Source organism: Rissa tridactyla, chromosome 3 (assembly GCF_028500815.1).
Source record: "Rissa tridactyla isolate bRisTri1 chromosome 3, bRisTri1.patW.cur.20221130, whole genome shotgun sequence".
NCBI lineage: Eukaryota > Metazoa > Chordata > Aves > Charadriiformes > Laridae > Rissa > Rissa tridactyla.
Window position 1 is genome coordinate 17,743,409 of NC_071468.1, and position 16,191 is coordinate 17,759,599.

General features: G+C 44.4%; 1 long non-coding RNA gene across 1 annotated transcript in view; it reads left to right on the forward strand.

Annotated features, from left to right (window-relative positions):
* The window catches only part of LOC128907931 (uncharacterized), a 31,104-nt gene extending 16,809 nt beyond the window's left edge, over positions 1-14,295 (forward strand). Inside the window, exon 3 of the long non-coding RNA XR_008465798.1 lies at positions 13,209-14,295. This is a non-coding gene — a long non-coding RNA (uncharacterized LOC128907931). The remainder of the gene's footprint in view (positions 1-13,208) is intronic.
* Positions 14,296-16,191: the final 1,896 nt, after the last annotated feature.

Sequence of the window (16,191 nt, forward strand, 5' to 3'; positions counted from 1 at the left end):
AGACCAATGCAAACATTTTCATGGAAATTTTCATTAGGGTTAAAATTTTCTGGACAAAAACTGGAAATGATTTTTTTTTTCCCTGTAAAATAGTTTGATTTCCAAAATCCCACAAACATTTAAATGGAAATCTAAATATTTTCACAAAAACTTTAATTGTATTTTTAAAGCTTTGGTTTCCATCTTTTTATCAAAAACTGAAGCATTTTGTCAAAAATACTTAGAAAAACTAACTTTTTTCCCCCAAATTTCCCATAACAGCTTTTTTTAAGCAACTTTAATAGAAAGATTAAAAGGAGTATGAATATGAAAGCAATAAAAAACTGTCACAACTGAGACTGACAAACTAACTGTGGAGGTTAACATATATGAAACCTGGGATGAACATGAGTTGCTTAATCTACAGGTTTAAGATGTTTCTGCTAACATACTTCACAGAGGGGCAAGTGAAGGGCAAGGGGAAGGTTTTTCATAAGTTTAGATTTTATACAACTCACATAAAACAAAGAAGGAAGTTAAAGGAGAATGGAGGGAGACAGAGTGAAAACAAAAAGGGAACAGAAGCAATAGCCATCTCTGTACGTTTTGAGCCCCCTCAAGATGTTGATGTCCCTAGTATGACATACCCAAGAATCATCTAGCCCATGGGTTCCAAAACTCGGACACGTACCCTGACGTCGGATGATATCATAGCAAGTGAGCCACAGCCAGGCCATGGAAACATGTGCAATTGTAAAATTCTGCATTCTGCAGCTGAATGTTGGATATTTGGGTACACAGCTGCCCACGAGAAATTTTCAGGACTCCAGTGCTCACTTTGTCCAAAATAATTGGAAACCTCTGATCTAGCTACTGTGTGCTTAAATATTAAGTGCTTAAATATATAGTTCTTAAATATTAAGCACTATAATGGACATACATTGGTACTGAGTGAACAGGGTAATAGTTAAGGCCGTGTCTTTCTCATTTTTCACAGCAACAAACAATCTGAATAGATTACTTCTTTTAAACAGTGATCCAACACAGCAAAGTGCTTGAAATTTCATTCAGCTAATGGTAATGCCACTGCCATATAATACAAAAGAATAAAGCAAAACTTAGAAAATAAAGAATAAAGCCCTGAATGGTGAGGCCTGAAGACATGGTTTACCAAACCAACTCTTCCCAATGTGAGAAGAAAGTTGTGGCTCTTTTGTTGATGAACCGTTTCTCCAGCAACACCATAAGAATTAATTATGATAAAACAAGAAAGTACGGTTGCACAAGAACAACAGAGAGCCCAGTCTGAAGAGGGATCAACCCTACAGGGCTTTAAGAATATGGTTCGTGAAAAAAAGAAAAGAAGAGGAAGAGGACATCTGTACAATCTAAATTTAAGACTGAATGGCTCCATCACAATCCTACTTCCACTCGGTATTGCTACTCAGCGTTGGCCAGAATATGCGGCCACACTGCCAGCTATCAGCAAGTAATGCTGGCTGACTGTGGTGGGGGCCAAAGACACACCAAACTTTCTGGACGTGCTTGGCAGGACCGAGAGGAGACTGAATTTGTCTCTCAACCTCTTCCCCTGGTCATACCAGTGGGGGTAACTAGAATTTAAGTAATCTCACAAGCTAGAGCTGAGTGAACGCGAGAGGAACAAGAGCAGGTAGAAACCATTTGGACAAAAGTTAAAAATAAACAGGAGAGTGTGCATTTGCTGTGTTGTGTTCCCAACAAAAATAATTTTTAATAATATAAGATTTATAACATGCTGTAATATTCTGAAAATTTTGTAACATCATCCCAAGAGGCAGGCTGTGACTGCTTCGCTTGCATTAGGGGGACCATAGCAAAAAGCACTGAAATCATCATTTATGTTTAAAAAAAAATAAAAGGGAAGAAGAGAAGAGAAAAGAAAAGAGAAGAGGAGAAGAGCAAAGAAAAGAAGGTATGAAGAAGAAACTGAAAAGGGAAGAGAGGAAATGAAAGTCATCATGCCATATCTGTCCCAGAAGAACGAAAATCCAGAAGCTGCTTTCTTTCAGGGAAAAGAACCAGGAAGGAAGTTTTCAGCAAAATAAGGACAGCGAAAGGGAGGTCAGGCTTCCCCCTGAGCAAAGAGGGAGAATTTCTTTCATGGGGTTGCTGTCTGAGTCTAACAGGAAGAGACTTAAGAGGTTACATCTGCTAGGGTTCCCCAAGAGATCGCTGAGAGTTGACTTGACTGCCCTTCAGCCATCTACACAAGGAGACACGTTTCCCCTATCAGACAAGAGTATAACAAGGTTGAGTGACTACAAGATGAAACCAGCAGAATGAAGGCACACTGGTTATAACAGGGAGTGTTTTCAGCAACCTCCCTAGATGCCTGGCAGATTCTCCCATAAGGTGAGGCCTCTGAATCAAGGCAGTGTATTTTGAAAAGTAGGTTTTAACTTAATCTAAGGGGACAAATTTTTATTCAGGGTTTATTCAATTAAAACCCATGGCCTTTGTTTGACAGGAATTTAAATTAGATAACTACAATATAACCATTTATTCTGCCTTAAAATCCATAAAATTGCAGAGGAACAAAGCTTATGTCATTGTCCTTTTGCAAAGTTGTCATAATAATCCTTCTTTCACAAGAGGATTTGGAAGCATATAAGCAAATAAGTGCCTTCAAATCAGGCAGCTGGGGGAAAGTCGAAGTCTCTCGAAGCAGTGTTTTCTCCTATGAACTATTGATGCAATTCAGGAGCATTTGGTCTGCAGGAGCACAAATACATTTTAACATAACAACCAGGAATAACCACCAAAGTGTTCTCTTTTATTACGGTGTCCTGAAGTAAGTAGGAAAGAGACAAAGAGACACTCCATCATCCCACTGGGCCCGAGAGCCAGCTGCAGAGAACTCTTCCTTCAAAGTCAGATGCCATCAGCTTAGTAGAGAAGAACTGCTGACCCAAACATCGCTTCCCAGAGGGCTACGGGAACTATGAAACAGGCTTCAAACAGCAAAACAAGAGTCCTCAAAGTATAGCCAAAAATCCTTCAAGACTAAGGAACATACATTTCATACATTTCATGAGCCAGGATGCAAACCCAGTCCTAACCTTGCAGGCAATACCAAAAGCTTCCTATGTTTCTGGGCATAAATTATGCACTGATTGATGGGCATTGGGAACAGTACTCCTATGTAATGTCTTTTCCGTATATACCCAATATGAATCTCTTTGCACCTTTTTCCTAGATCCTCTGGTGTCGGCTATGGCCAGTCGCAGGACACACACAACGAGGTGGTCTGATTTTTCCATTCATCTCTCATGCTCTTTGCCTCTTCTTTGGTTTTGGTGTGGAAGGAGACTGTGTCCGCCTGGGTGTTTTGGAAGGTTCTGCTGGGTGCAGATAGTACTGCAAGTGTCATCGTTATTTTTGCAATTAGAGTGATTATTCTGTGCTCAGATGCCATGCAAGAAAATGAGGTATAACTGCCAAGATAGCTGGCAGAGAGACTGATAGATTATAGATTATATGGTGTCAGAGACACAAGCAGTACTCATCTTAAGTAAGATTTTAATACCTTTAAAAGCTGTGATAAATTATAAAGAAAGGTAATATAAAATGTAGAATAAAGTGTGGGGTCATTTTACTTCAGGCTCTCTACTACGTGGAGACCAAAGAAGAGGGGGAGAAGGGACGGATTGTGGGTTTTATTGCTTGGCTGCAATGTCAAAATTGGGTTGGTTTAAAATATTTATGACATGAGAGAAAGAAAATCTGTGAATTACTCAGAACTTGATGTATGTACTCTCAATGTGCTTCGCATTTGCTTTGGTTGGGGACAGCAGAGTGGGGAATTGAGGATAACTTGTTTACTGCCAAACAGCTCTCCGTAGTACCTAGTTTTGTTATGTATTAAAAATCACGGCTGGGGCCAAGAATGCTGGGGCTGGAATTAAAGACGAGAACACACAATAACTTTAAATAATGGCAGAGAGATTTAAATAGCACACATCAGCAGAAAAGAATGGGGAAACCTACAGTACACTGACTTCATTGATACCCCATTTATCAGCAATTACTGACTCCATTAAAGGCAGAGTTTACAGCAGACAGAGAAACAGAGCCTAAAATATGTCCCAACAGATGGACGGAGAGTGTCAGTGATGCCGTATTTCAAAGGCATCTGCAACTTTGTTATCATTGTACATGGAGTCAGAAAGACAGCGAAAAACACTGGAGTAAGGGCCAGCAAATGATTTACTTGACCCTGCATGGGCAGAACTGACAGCGAAAACCTCATTAATTCCTCAGGTCATTCTGGAAGACATTAATTTGGTTTGGACTCAGGACGAGGGGAGATTTTCCAGACATACACCAGGAATTATGAAATCTCTATAGCCAGAGGAAAGTATGTCCAAATCACTTTCTGCATAAATCAAGCTGACTTTCTGAAGAAGGATAATATGCCTAATCAGGGGAGTTATGGAACTTCTTGTACTTATTAGACAGAAAATAAAACAGTATTTTATTTGATAATCAGCTTGGGGAAGATTATTTTTTTTTCTCTTTCTTTTACTGCTGTCTTCTCTTGCCAGAGATGAGTTGGAAAAAAAACTCTGACACGTGAATAATTGTGAGTGCTGTGATAGTATTTGTGTGTTCCTGTGGGGACATGTGAGTATGCACATAAATATATATATATGGGTAATATATGTGTATAATTTTAGTCAACCCACTGTATTTACACATCTTTTGGCCTTTTACCTCTGTGCTGCAGAATGCCAAGTACCATCACCTTCCCTGTACAATCCTGTTTAACTCTTACGTACCCTCAGCCAAAAGCATCTGGGTAAACAGGAGGGCAAGGAGAGCCTGGGGAGACAGCCCTCAGGTCATGCTTCTGCTGCTGCATGGTCCCTCCTCCAGCCCAGCTCCACGTGGCACTGGTGGGACCCTCGCCTCAGCAAGGACTGATCAAAAACAGGGGCTCCAGCCTGCAGGACTCCACGCAGAATCATAGAATCATAGAATTGCCTAGGTTGGGAGGGACCTTTCAGATCATCCCATCCAACCATCAACCTAACTCTTGACAAAAACCATCACTAAACCATACCTCTAAGCACTATGTCTACATGTCTTTTAAATACCTCCAGGGATGGTGCCTCAACCACTTCCCTGGGCAGCCTGTTCCAATGCTTGATAAGCCTTTCAGTGAAGAAATTTCTCCTAATATCCATAATAAACCTCCCCTGGTGCAACCTCAGGCTGTTTCCTCCTGTCCTACTGCCTGTTACTTGGGAGAAGAGACCAACCCCCTCCTCTCTACAGCCTCCTTTCAGGTAGCTGTAGAGAGCGATAAGGTCTCCCCTCAGCCTCCTTTTCTCCAGGCTGAACAACCCCAGCTCCCTCAGCCGCTCCTCATAAGACTTGTGCTCCAGACCCCTCACCAGCTTCATTGCCCTTCTCTGGACCCACTCCAGCACCTCAATGTCTTTCTTGTGGTGAGGGGCCCAAAACTGGACACAGTACTCGAGGTGGGGCCTCACCAGTGCCGAGTACAGGGGGACGTGGCTTGGGGTGAGCAGGAGCACCCCCTGACCAGGGGAGCTGGGAGCAACAGGCTCAGGTCCTGGCTATGAGTTTTCCAGTCTGGCCTTAAGTCTCTGAGCCAAAAAACAAAGGTCCCTGAACAGAAAAGCACTGGCTGGGTGTCCTATCTGGGGTGAGTGACACCCTCTCCTCCTGCCTGGCAGGCCTCTGCGACAAGGATGCTTTGGCTCCGCCAGCAGCCCAAAAAGCCCCCAGAGCCCCCGCAAATAGCCAGGAGCTGCAAGAAGTCGTCCCACCAACCTCCCCCTGCAATACATGCTTTCCAGTGCTTATACATAAGCCCTCGCCGCACAGGGTATCTTCCTCTGTAAAAGATGCATTCATCATGTTTAGAGAAGGGTTATCTCTCCCTGGAAAGAACATGCATTAGTACTTTTTACTCATTCAACACTGGACACTCCCTATCAACAACAGCCTGCCGAAAGGGGAGAAAGAGGTGAATTAATCACGGGAAGAGACAATTTAAAGGAGTTTGGCTATAAAATGGAGTTCATTAGGAGGCCATAATGTATTTGGGACTAACAAGCTGCAATTTCCCCACCTCTGCTGTCCCAGTCAACAATAAGCAGCACTAATTGCATTGACACCACACCGCAGGATGGCCACCAACCCTCTTTTAACTCCTTCCATAGAGCAGTCGCACAAAAAGTTATTTCACCTATTGCAAATGCAATGAGATGCTTAGCTCCTTATCTCTTTGGACTGGGAGAAAACACCATTAAGTGGTCTGCTGTTTTCACTCTGGAGCTAAGGTTGTAATAATAATCATGTTACTTGGCTCTAAGATTGCACTTAGAGAGATCTGAAACCACATTACAAACGAGTATGGTATAGACAGCCTCTATCACTATAGGCGCAGAACCAAGTGAACCCCGGTTGGGAACACAGCACAAAGCACTTTTTCCCATCCATTTCAAGGATAAGGCAGTATCCGTTTTCCCTGCTTTTTCTGATTTGACTTGTTTAAAAATATATTATATTAGCTAATTTTTTTTTTCTGGGTTTCAGATTTCTCTCAATTTTTGTTTCATGTTATTATTGTGCAAAACGGCCTATACAAAGCACTATTGAAAACACTGCCCCTGTAGGGGGTTGGGTCTAGGGCAAAAAGAGAGATAAACCAAGGACTGAAATACACAAGTGACCCAAGTTTGTGTAGTGCTGCGTGTCTGGACTTCTTCTGATCGAGTCAGAACAAGCCAATATTTTCTAAGTCTAAATTACAGTTCAGTTCTTCATTGGGATGTTAGCTGGTGCCCTTAGCTCTATGCAGCATGCCAAAATCTAATACAAAATAAATATATCATTTGGGAAGCCTTTGCTGCCCGTCAACTGCAAAAGTCCCGCAGGAGGCAACTGGGCTGCGGGGAGCTATGTGCTCTCCCATCACCCAAGTGCTCCAACGGGGTCTTAAGACCGTGAGACGGTCGTGTTCTTGCTATTACAGGGACGAGAGGAAGGCATTGCAGCCCAGCCTGCAGGTTCAGGAGGAGGTAGCCTTGAGAAGGAAGACAAGCAACTAGGAAATAATTGTGTTATGAGGGGGATAAATGATGGGAACAACGTGCAGCACGCAAATAATATTCTGTTATTACATTGATGCTATCCATTTGAAAATACGAATAAAAATAATCTGGGGATTCATTCTCAGGTATGCCCGGACTCTCTCTCTAGCAATGTAAAGGAACTGAAAAGGAAAGCAAATCGTATGTATGACCAGTTTGCCTGGCTAAAGTGACAGAAATGGATCTTAGCGTAAATGAAAATCAGACAAGAGGAAGGACCCTGTCCGATCATGGTAACTTGATGCCTGAATCCAGCAGCATATATATTTTTAAAGTAAATTAGCATTTTTCAAATAACAATTGAGGTTATTCAAACATTAGCAGATGTGTTTTTTACTCCTTGCACCCTCTGTGGTGTCTTTTCTTTTTTTGTATTCTCTTTTTCTCCCCTCTTCTCCCCTTTCCTCCTTTTCTCTTCCCTTCCCCAGTTCTATCAGCGTAAAGACTGAACCGTAGCTAACTTCTTTCAGTTTGGTTTCCAGTCAATTCCTGCTGAATTTTACTTTCAGATTCTCATGCTCAACACAGTGCTAGAAAATCTAAGTTGAAAATATAGTAATAACATGTTTGCTTGTTGGTCTTGTTTTTAAATATTTCCCTGGGGATTTGGAACAAATCATAAAAATGTTTTCTACTGGTCTTAAATATTGTAAAAAGCTTATTTAATTTAATCAAAACTTAAATATTAAGCCAAACTTCATTGCACAATGTGTTCCTTTAATGGAAAGAGCTAATGAAAAACACACTGGGCCCAATTCACTCTATTTTCTTCACCAGGGAGATATTTGCTCCTTTATTACTAAGGATCATTTGTTTTCCTTCATTTTGCTGGGAACAGTCTGCAAATTTGTATAATCCGACCGTGTTCTGCACATATTTTTCATGGCTATTCTGAAACAGTTTTGTCCTCATTTCTACCCCTGGAATGGCTCTTTTTTTTCGAAATGTGAATTTGGGCTGGATGATTCACTGGGACGCTAAGTTTGTCTTCATCTGTTTTACAGTAATTGGGCTGGAGCAATTTTTGTAGCTGTATCTGGGATAGTTTCCTGCTTTGAACTCAGCACTCGTACTGTCATGTGTTAATTTTAGTGATTACCCAAACTAGACTCTAGCCAATAAAGTTATTGTAGTCAAAAACAGGGCTCCGATCCAAATCGCTCTTACTTTATCTTCAGCGGGGTAACTGCTGCTTCACACTATGAATGGACTCAAATCAAATAAAAATATTCGCCACAACAACTTGCCAGGAGAACAATGTGTAATATCGCGGCTTCTCCTACGTAGTCGGCAACTTTGTACAGCTACATTCTGCATAGAAAAGCTTGGAATTCGCCTATCTCCGACATTTATTCTGTAAGGGAGGAAAAAAAAAAAAGAAAAAAGAAGTTGTTCAATGTTTTAGCTTTCATTCAGGTAAAATCCCGGTTCAGAAAGGGCATAGAGGCCAGTGCTGGAAATGAAGTGTGTGCTCAAGTCCCATTGAAGCCAGGTAGATTGTAAGCATATGCTGAAATGCTTATTTAAATTGGGCCCTTAATTATTATGTGCTATGAGATTGAACTACGTTTCGTATTATTTTCATACATCTATATTTATATATGTGTGCGTGGGTGGGTGTGCAAGGATATATGTAAGCTGTTCACTAAAGAACATTAAAAAGGAAAAAAAAGAATCCCCCACACCCTTCCTCCTAAAGTGGCAGATTATTTGATGTTTTTGACAAGCAAGATTTTAGGGTTTGGCTGAAATGGCCTTTTTTTTCAATGAAAGAAAAAAAAAGCATGAGAACTTGTTTTTTTTACTAATCGTTCTGGTGTTGCGCTTCAGGTCTGTTGTATGTGCACACAGGGCTGCGGGGACCCCAGCCCATCCTTGCAGATCTCTGCAGAGTCATCAAACACGCCTCCTCCAAGCAGAGCACATCTCTACTTGCATCCGGGGTTTTCTACTTTAACAAATTAGCTGCCGTTTGAACTCATACCTGCTCCCTAATTCTGTCGATTATTTCTGTCATTTACATATATCAAGTTTAAAGTTGCGTGTACCTACGGCTAACCTAACTGTGCATTTTCTCCGTGATAAATCTCCGTCCCATCGGTTTACGAAGGGAACAAGCTTCCAGAGCTTTATCTGATATCACTGGCCTGTGCCCTACCAAGACAAGCTGGTGTTTCTGATATTGTGCAAACGCAGGAAGCTAATAAATTGTGGGTGCGTGTGTGGCGGGGGGGGGGTTAATAAAAGATCTTAAATACACAGGTTAAAAAATGTTTTATAGACCGTCAAATGTAAGCTAAGGAGAAAATGAAGGCTTTGAGGAAGGAGTTGATTTAGAGGGGCAAGATGTTTGGCTCCAAAACCGGAGAGAAGGAGCAGGCACAAGTGAAACAACATGGACTATCCCAAGGAAGGAACAGAAATATGGTCCAGGAGGAGAGCGGCCCACTGGTAGGAAATGAAGGAAGGTGAAGCAGAGTCCTGAGGGGTTTTACAAGGCAGGAAAGTGGTTTTGAATTGAATTCAGCAATGGATAAGAAGGTGACAGGGGATGGGAGCAATGTGATCCTATTTCTTAGAATGAGAAACAATCCCGCCGTGAAAGTCTGTATCCGCTAAAGTTATGAGAGAAGGGATTATTTTTTTTTTGTCTTTTTAAAATAAAAAAGGGATTTGCAATTGCTGAGGTGTAAAGTCCGGTCTCGGTATGGATGAATGGCTGTATTGCTTCTAAGACAGTGACAGACCTGACGGCAAGGAGGCGCAGCCAGGCCAGGAAAGCTTGGGCTCGTTACGAACATACCTTCGGAGACCATCAAACACAGCTGGGCATCATGCAACTCCCAGGGGAAATCGTCCCGCTGCCTCCCATCTGGAGATGAAACAGAGCAGGGAAAGAGGAGTAAGAGAGGTACAGGAATTAAGGTAAGAAGCCTCTCAAAATCAGTTAATGGCAGAGCTAGGGCTAGGTCCTTGTCTCAGGTTCTTGCTCAGCACACTGTCTACCAGGGCAGGCAGCCCTCACGGTGCTGTGGTGACCCCAGGACATCCTCCAAGACTTGCTGAAGGAAAATGACCAGGAATATACAGAGAGAGGGCGACTCTGAATTGTCCTGGTGCATCTTAGCTCCCATTTTCTTGCTGACTAAAGGATTGCGTTGCCCTCCAGCCGCTTCTGGTTGTACTTCAGATGTCTGCCACATCCATCCTGTGGGCAGAGGGAGACAACAGCAGTGCAGAAAATTTACGTCCTGGAGCAGAAAGAGAGGAAGACAGGACATAAATGCCCAGAGGGTAGAAAGTACTTTACGAAGGGATATACTACATACCACAAACTAGCAAATAAGAAGCCGCTAGCAAAGAAAAAGGCAGAAAGGAGACTTTTTCTGCTTGTCTAAAGACAGACCTAGAGTAAAGGCAAGGATGCCCGTGACTCCTGGGTTCTGCAACTACCCTCAGCTGATTTCTTGCTAACTTTGTCCTGATTCAGCATTAACAGTTGTTGCCAGCTCCCATAAATGTATCATCTCCCGTATGAGACATGGCACTCGAAGCCCAGCTCCAGCCCTATTACCCAATAAGCAAAAAAATATGTGTTGTCGTAAGGTTTTATCACAGCTGGTCTCAACCAGGATGCTCAGCAAAAAAACCGCAAGCCGGTTGGTGCAACACTGTCTCTCTTAGCATGCAGAAGGCAAACGACTGCAGGAATGTTTTATGTTTCTGTTCCATCCCTGAAGTTTCCTGTTGTTTAGAAACCTCCTGGATACAAGAGAGAGATGAATGATTGATATGCCAGCCTTGGGAAGGAAAAGCAGGGCAAGATTAGAGAAAGGGAAGGGACCTTTGTCTGGAGAAAACTGTATAAAAAAAGCAGGACATTCGGTTCCCAAGGAGCCATACACAATAAAGAGAAATCAGACTACCGTGGTCGGTGCGGTTTATAAACTGCTAATCGCGGGTGATTCAGCACATACCTCTGGCTTCGCTGTGTGCCAGGCTGCGCGGCGGCACGTGGGGAGCTGCCCTCCAGCACAGGCAGTGCTGGGGGGCACACGCCACCCCCCCCAAAACACCGGTCCCACCGCGCCAGCCCCGCGGCCGGGCTGACGCTGAGGAGCTGGGTGCAGGTGGATTGCGCGTCTGCAGCGGTGGTCCGGGTGTGCAGCTGGGACTGCATCCCCGGGCTAAGGCACCATGGGCACCCATGGAGGCAGGGGGGTGCAGGCAGGGGCCGGAACACACAGGCCGTCTCTGCTGATCCCCGTGCCTCAGCTGCAGGGATCTCAGTAGGGTTACTGCAAGTGCCATGCACAGTCTCCAAAGCGCCCATATTCATCAGTGGGGCCTTGCCAGTCATCTTTCATCAGTGCGCCAAGTCCTCGGAGGCTGCTCTCCCACCCAGGCCCCCCCTTCCAGTGGGGGGGAGAAGGACAGGCCCCGTGTGTCAAGCTCATGAGAAAAACAGCCACCCAACCATGGAAAAAAAAAAAAAAATCAGATGCAGAGTTAGTCTGCAAAAGAACACTTCAACTGAAAGAACCCTCCAGCAGGTGCATCCCCCTAAGGCAATACCACTGTGCCCTCACCAGGGTCTCTGGGGTTAGGACACGGGAGCTGAGGAATTCATCTGCCTTGTTCTGTGATGAATCTCATTTATGGTTTGATTAGCCCCATCAGCTGGGCCAGAGCACGCCTGCATGATTGCCATGTGTGGCATGACACCTACTTCTCTAAAGATCCTATATATGGCTCACCACCGGCCACTTCCCCCTCAGCTGCACAGGCTGAAGGCAGGCGGAAAGTTGCAAAAAAACACTTGCTCACTCTTCTGCATAATTATATCCACGCTGTTCTTAGAAAGTAGAGAGTCACACTCCAAAGCTCTGCGGCACGTAAAGACGTACCTGTGGCGCTCGTGTCTTCCCACTATCACACCTTTGAAATTCCAGAGCAGCTGCAGGGGCAGCGGCTGGACCGTAGGAAGCAGAAAGGGGACCCACTGAGCTGCACGGGGGTCAACCCCCTCTGCCTTTGTCCTGGAAGGCCAAAACGAAAATCAGTCAGACTTGAGATATCCATGGATGATGGTTGTAGCTGGAGAATGCCTGAAAGGTGCCGTTTGCCCGGAGACAGAAGTGGAGAATGGATCTTTCAGCCCACTGGCAAAGCCAAACAGGAGAGGAGCACAAGGGGGAAGGACTGCCTGAAGTGGACCCAAAACATGTGTCGGTTTTGGGTTGGGGTGTTTGGGTTTTTTTGCAAAACTGAAACGTTGGAGGAGGAATCTTTGAGTTGAAGGCTGTATTTATGAAGCTTTCTTCATAAGCTTTTAATGTCATTCTCAAGCAGTTTCGATAAAATTGAAGTAAATCTGAAACAAACATTGGTTTTGAATAATGGTATTGAAAGGCTATCTTTAAAATGTCAACTTTAAATGTTTCAATGTTTTCAGACTTGTTTTAACTACAATAATTCATTTCCTTTTACAGCAATTTTGCATTTATCCTAAATACGTGTTCACCAGTGGAAAAAAAATGTGGCTGAAAATTATTACCCTGCATTATTTACCAGTACAAATTTTTGCATGAAAAAAATCTTACCAAAAATAATGTCATCTGGTAAATGATTTGATTGGATGCTACTTATAAGGATGGACAGGAGTCAGAAAGTACCGTGACATCCCTAAGTCCAACAGTTGGCAAGAGTGAATGGAAACCTCTTCCTATAATAGGATGAAAGATGTTTTAGATTTGCGTTGGCCTCCAAGTCCATAAGTAAGATAAGGAGCCCCCTTGACAGCACAAAACCAGGGTAGTCAGTAGCCAGTTTAAAAAATAACAATTGTTGGTCAAGAGTTTTCAACATTTTTGCCTGACTTTTCCACTAGGTATTTATTTTCCTTCTCAATTGAAAATATGGAAGAGCAACGTGGATAATGAGTGTTTGACTTAGTAACTCTGAGAACTGCCTTGGAGTATGTTGGTTATATAAAACAAGCACCTGCATCCATTGTGAGAGTCTTAAATCATTTGTTTCCAATTTGGCTTTTTTTTTCTGCAGTGCTGGTGCCCCTTGTCACTCTGCGTTGGCTCATGGTACCACCTTTTGCCCTGCCGTGAGAGCGCATCTCCTCCAGGCTGGAGGAAGCAGCCAGCAATGCCGGCAGCCGGCCTGAACACCTAACCGCCCTCCAGCAACTTCATCTGCAAGCTCTCCAAGAGCCTGACCACAGGGACCCAGTGTCCACAGAGTGGGATGCAGCGGGACCCACAAGCACAGCATCTCTGCTCTTCAGTCTGAGGTCTGACACCCTCATCACCTCCCCAGCCAGGGTGGGTGTTGACCCTATGCATCCCCCCCCTACAGCCAGGGTTTCCCCTCGCCTCCCAGCAAGGCCTCCCACGCAGCAGCGAGAGGAGGCCATGGGTGCTCATCTGCGGCCCCAGGAAAGACAAGCCAGGACCAGCCGCTTCTCCTGATGAAGATAAACGGGGCCGTGCAGATCAGCAGACGACTATCTGGGGTGTCCATCATGTGCCACTCGATTAGCTGTAACGAGCTCTGGATGAGCCTGCACGGAGGAGTTTTGCTGCTTAATTTGTTGGACTGGTCGGGCTTGAAGACGGCAGAGGAGGCAGCAGAAGCACGGCGGAGCATGCCTAGCAAATCTGCAGAGATAGCGGCTGGTAATTAACTCTGTGTGTTTATTTGGAAGGGGGGCCATGCAGAGGAAGGGTTTTAGCCCCTGCCATCATGCGCCTTCAGTTTCCCGCCTCATCCTCGCAAAGCGACTTTTCAGACATGTTTCTAAAGCAGCTGCCATCATTTCTGCATTTCCATTTAAATCCTGCCCCCCACTTTTTGGTGCACGGTTTGACTCTGACTCGTTTCCCCACTTTGAGGTTGCCGTACCCTCGGCGGAGATTTCCATCCTGCCCCCGCGGCACAGCAGCCCGGTCGGCACGGCAGTCCTGAGATACTTTCTGAAGCAACTCTGGGTTGCAGCACTAAACCGCAAACCATCTCAAACATGCCCAGAGCAGACCAGCATGCTGCGGGGATATGCCAAGAATTAGATCCCAGAGAAATTCCAGCATGCAGACACACAGGAGAGAGCAAATAAGTCCAACTGCATCTGGCATGTGGACAGCACAGGGGAGCTTATCTCTTGCATTTTATAATGAGAAGGTGATGGGCCAGATCTCCAAAGGCATTTAGGTGCTTCGACATTTAACCTTCCACTGATTCCAGTGGGAGGCCCACAAGGAAATTAGATGTCTAATTATGCTTGGAGGTCTGGCCCTAGAGCTCTGCTTTCCCACATTGTTTATTTCTGCGTCGTTTATTGCTGCCCATGAAGACAGTAGACACCATCTTCTCAGCCGCTGGGCTATCTAGGTAGCATGAGTTAGTGCTGTGAGACCCTGATCCCAGTCTCTCAACCCAGCTCAAAGCTGTCTGTGCATGGCCATGTTTTCTTCCTGTCCATAGACCCCATTGGAACTGCTTCATTACATTTTTGGTGCACACACAGTGTGGGCATGGGAGGGAAGAATGGGGACAACAAGACAAGAGATGACAGCTCAGCAAAGGGCTCAGTAGAAAGTGTTGGGCTTCAGCATGATCTTCACCCATGGGCAGAAGCTGCAAACACCAGAGAAGAAGTCTGAGACATGTCGCGCTCACACCCCTTCTTTGCAAGGCATCTTTGGCAATGTTGATGGCAGAAGGTGTGCGGCAACAACTGTGAGCAATTGGGACAGTCAGCCCAGAGCCCCCATATTCTGAAGAGAGGCACGAGGTGGAAAATCTCCCCAAGCAGCTGGAAAAGGCATACGGACATGAGGAGATGCCAAAAGGCATCTTCTACCCCTGGTTGGTTTCACTGAAGAACCACGTATGGACTCTACCCAAAGTCCTTCCATGACCCCACAAAACCTATGCTAAGGGAAGTGCAAATATCTCCTCTCCCTCTTTAGTACCACCATCCTTTCCCAGTTACAACCTGTGTAATGTGAGCACTCTTTCATTGGTTAACCATTCCTGGTTAACATGAATGGTGATCTGGTAGCCTTCTTGACTTGTACAAATACATTGTCACAGTTCTACCTGTACGTATGGCCATCGTGTAATCCCCTTGTGCCTCTACCACCTGTCCTGGCCTTGGTGGGTGGTGAACCTCCTAGGCCGAGCATGGCTGGCACAAGAGGAGAGGGGTTGTCCCCAGGGGGATGATGACCACCCCTCCAATCTCTTCATTTCAGAGCCCAAGTCAGGCAAAAAAGACTGCCTTATTGCAGGGGTGTAGATAAGTCCCCCCACGCCCCACAGGAATCAGCCTCAAATTGTTGCCAAATTCTTCACGGCTACTTTGAAATGAGCAAAGTCTGGCAACAAATTTCGACTGTGTGCCCGGTGTGGTGTGGGGGCATTTGTGATTTCAGAGAGAGAGTCGGACGAGGGGACAGGCTTATCTGAAAAAGGTCTAACTATTTCCTACGGCAGAGTTTGTAGCTGAGGCCTGTTTCTGATCACGTCATCGGTCCCTACAGTTGGATGCTTTCCTGGTTCCAGCAGTGGCCGAGTGTTCAAGTCTACCAAAAGAAAAAAAAAAAAAAGAAAAGAAAAAAAAAGAGAACATTAGAGAATAAATTCACTCCTTGTGAAATAGAGGTCAGTAGAGTTACGCCAGGGAGGAATTTGGACTGAGATACCCGGACTTTGATACTATATTTTAAATAGTAAAAATATTTTCAGTGGACGGGGAACTGTAAGAGGTTTATAAATGCAAAAGAGAAGAAAAAAAAACGGTGCTGCTCCCCCGCAGCCTCCTAAAAATAGCAAATTACACACCTAATAAATGTATCAGCAGCCCATGAAATTGACAGCCTGAAATTGAAGAACAGACCCGTTTTGTTTGGAGAAATAGTCTTTAAGAGTGTGGAGGTGAATTAGAAAAATAGCAACTGACATTAAGAGTGTAAGATTAATTTGACCGAGCTTTAATTGAGACAGCCTGAATGAGCCAGAAAAAAGAGAAAAA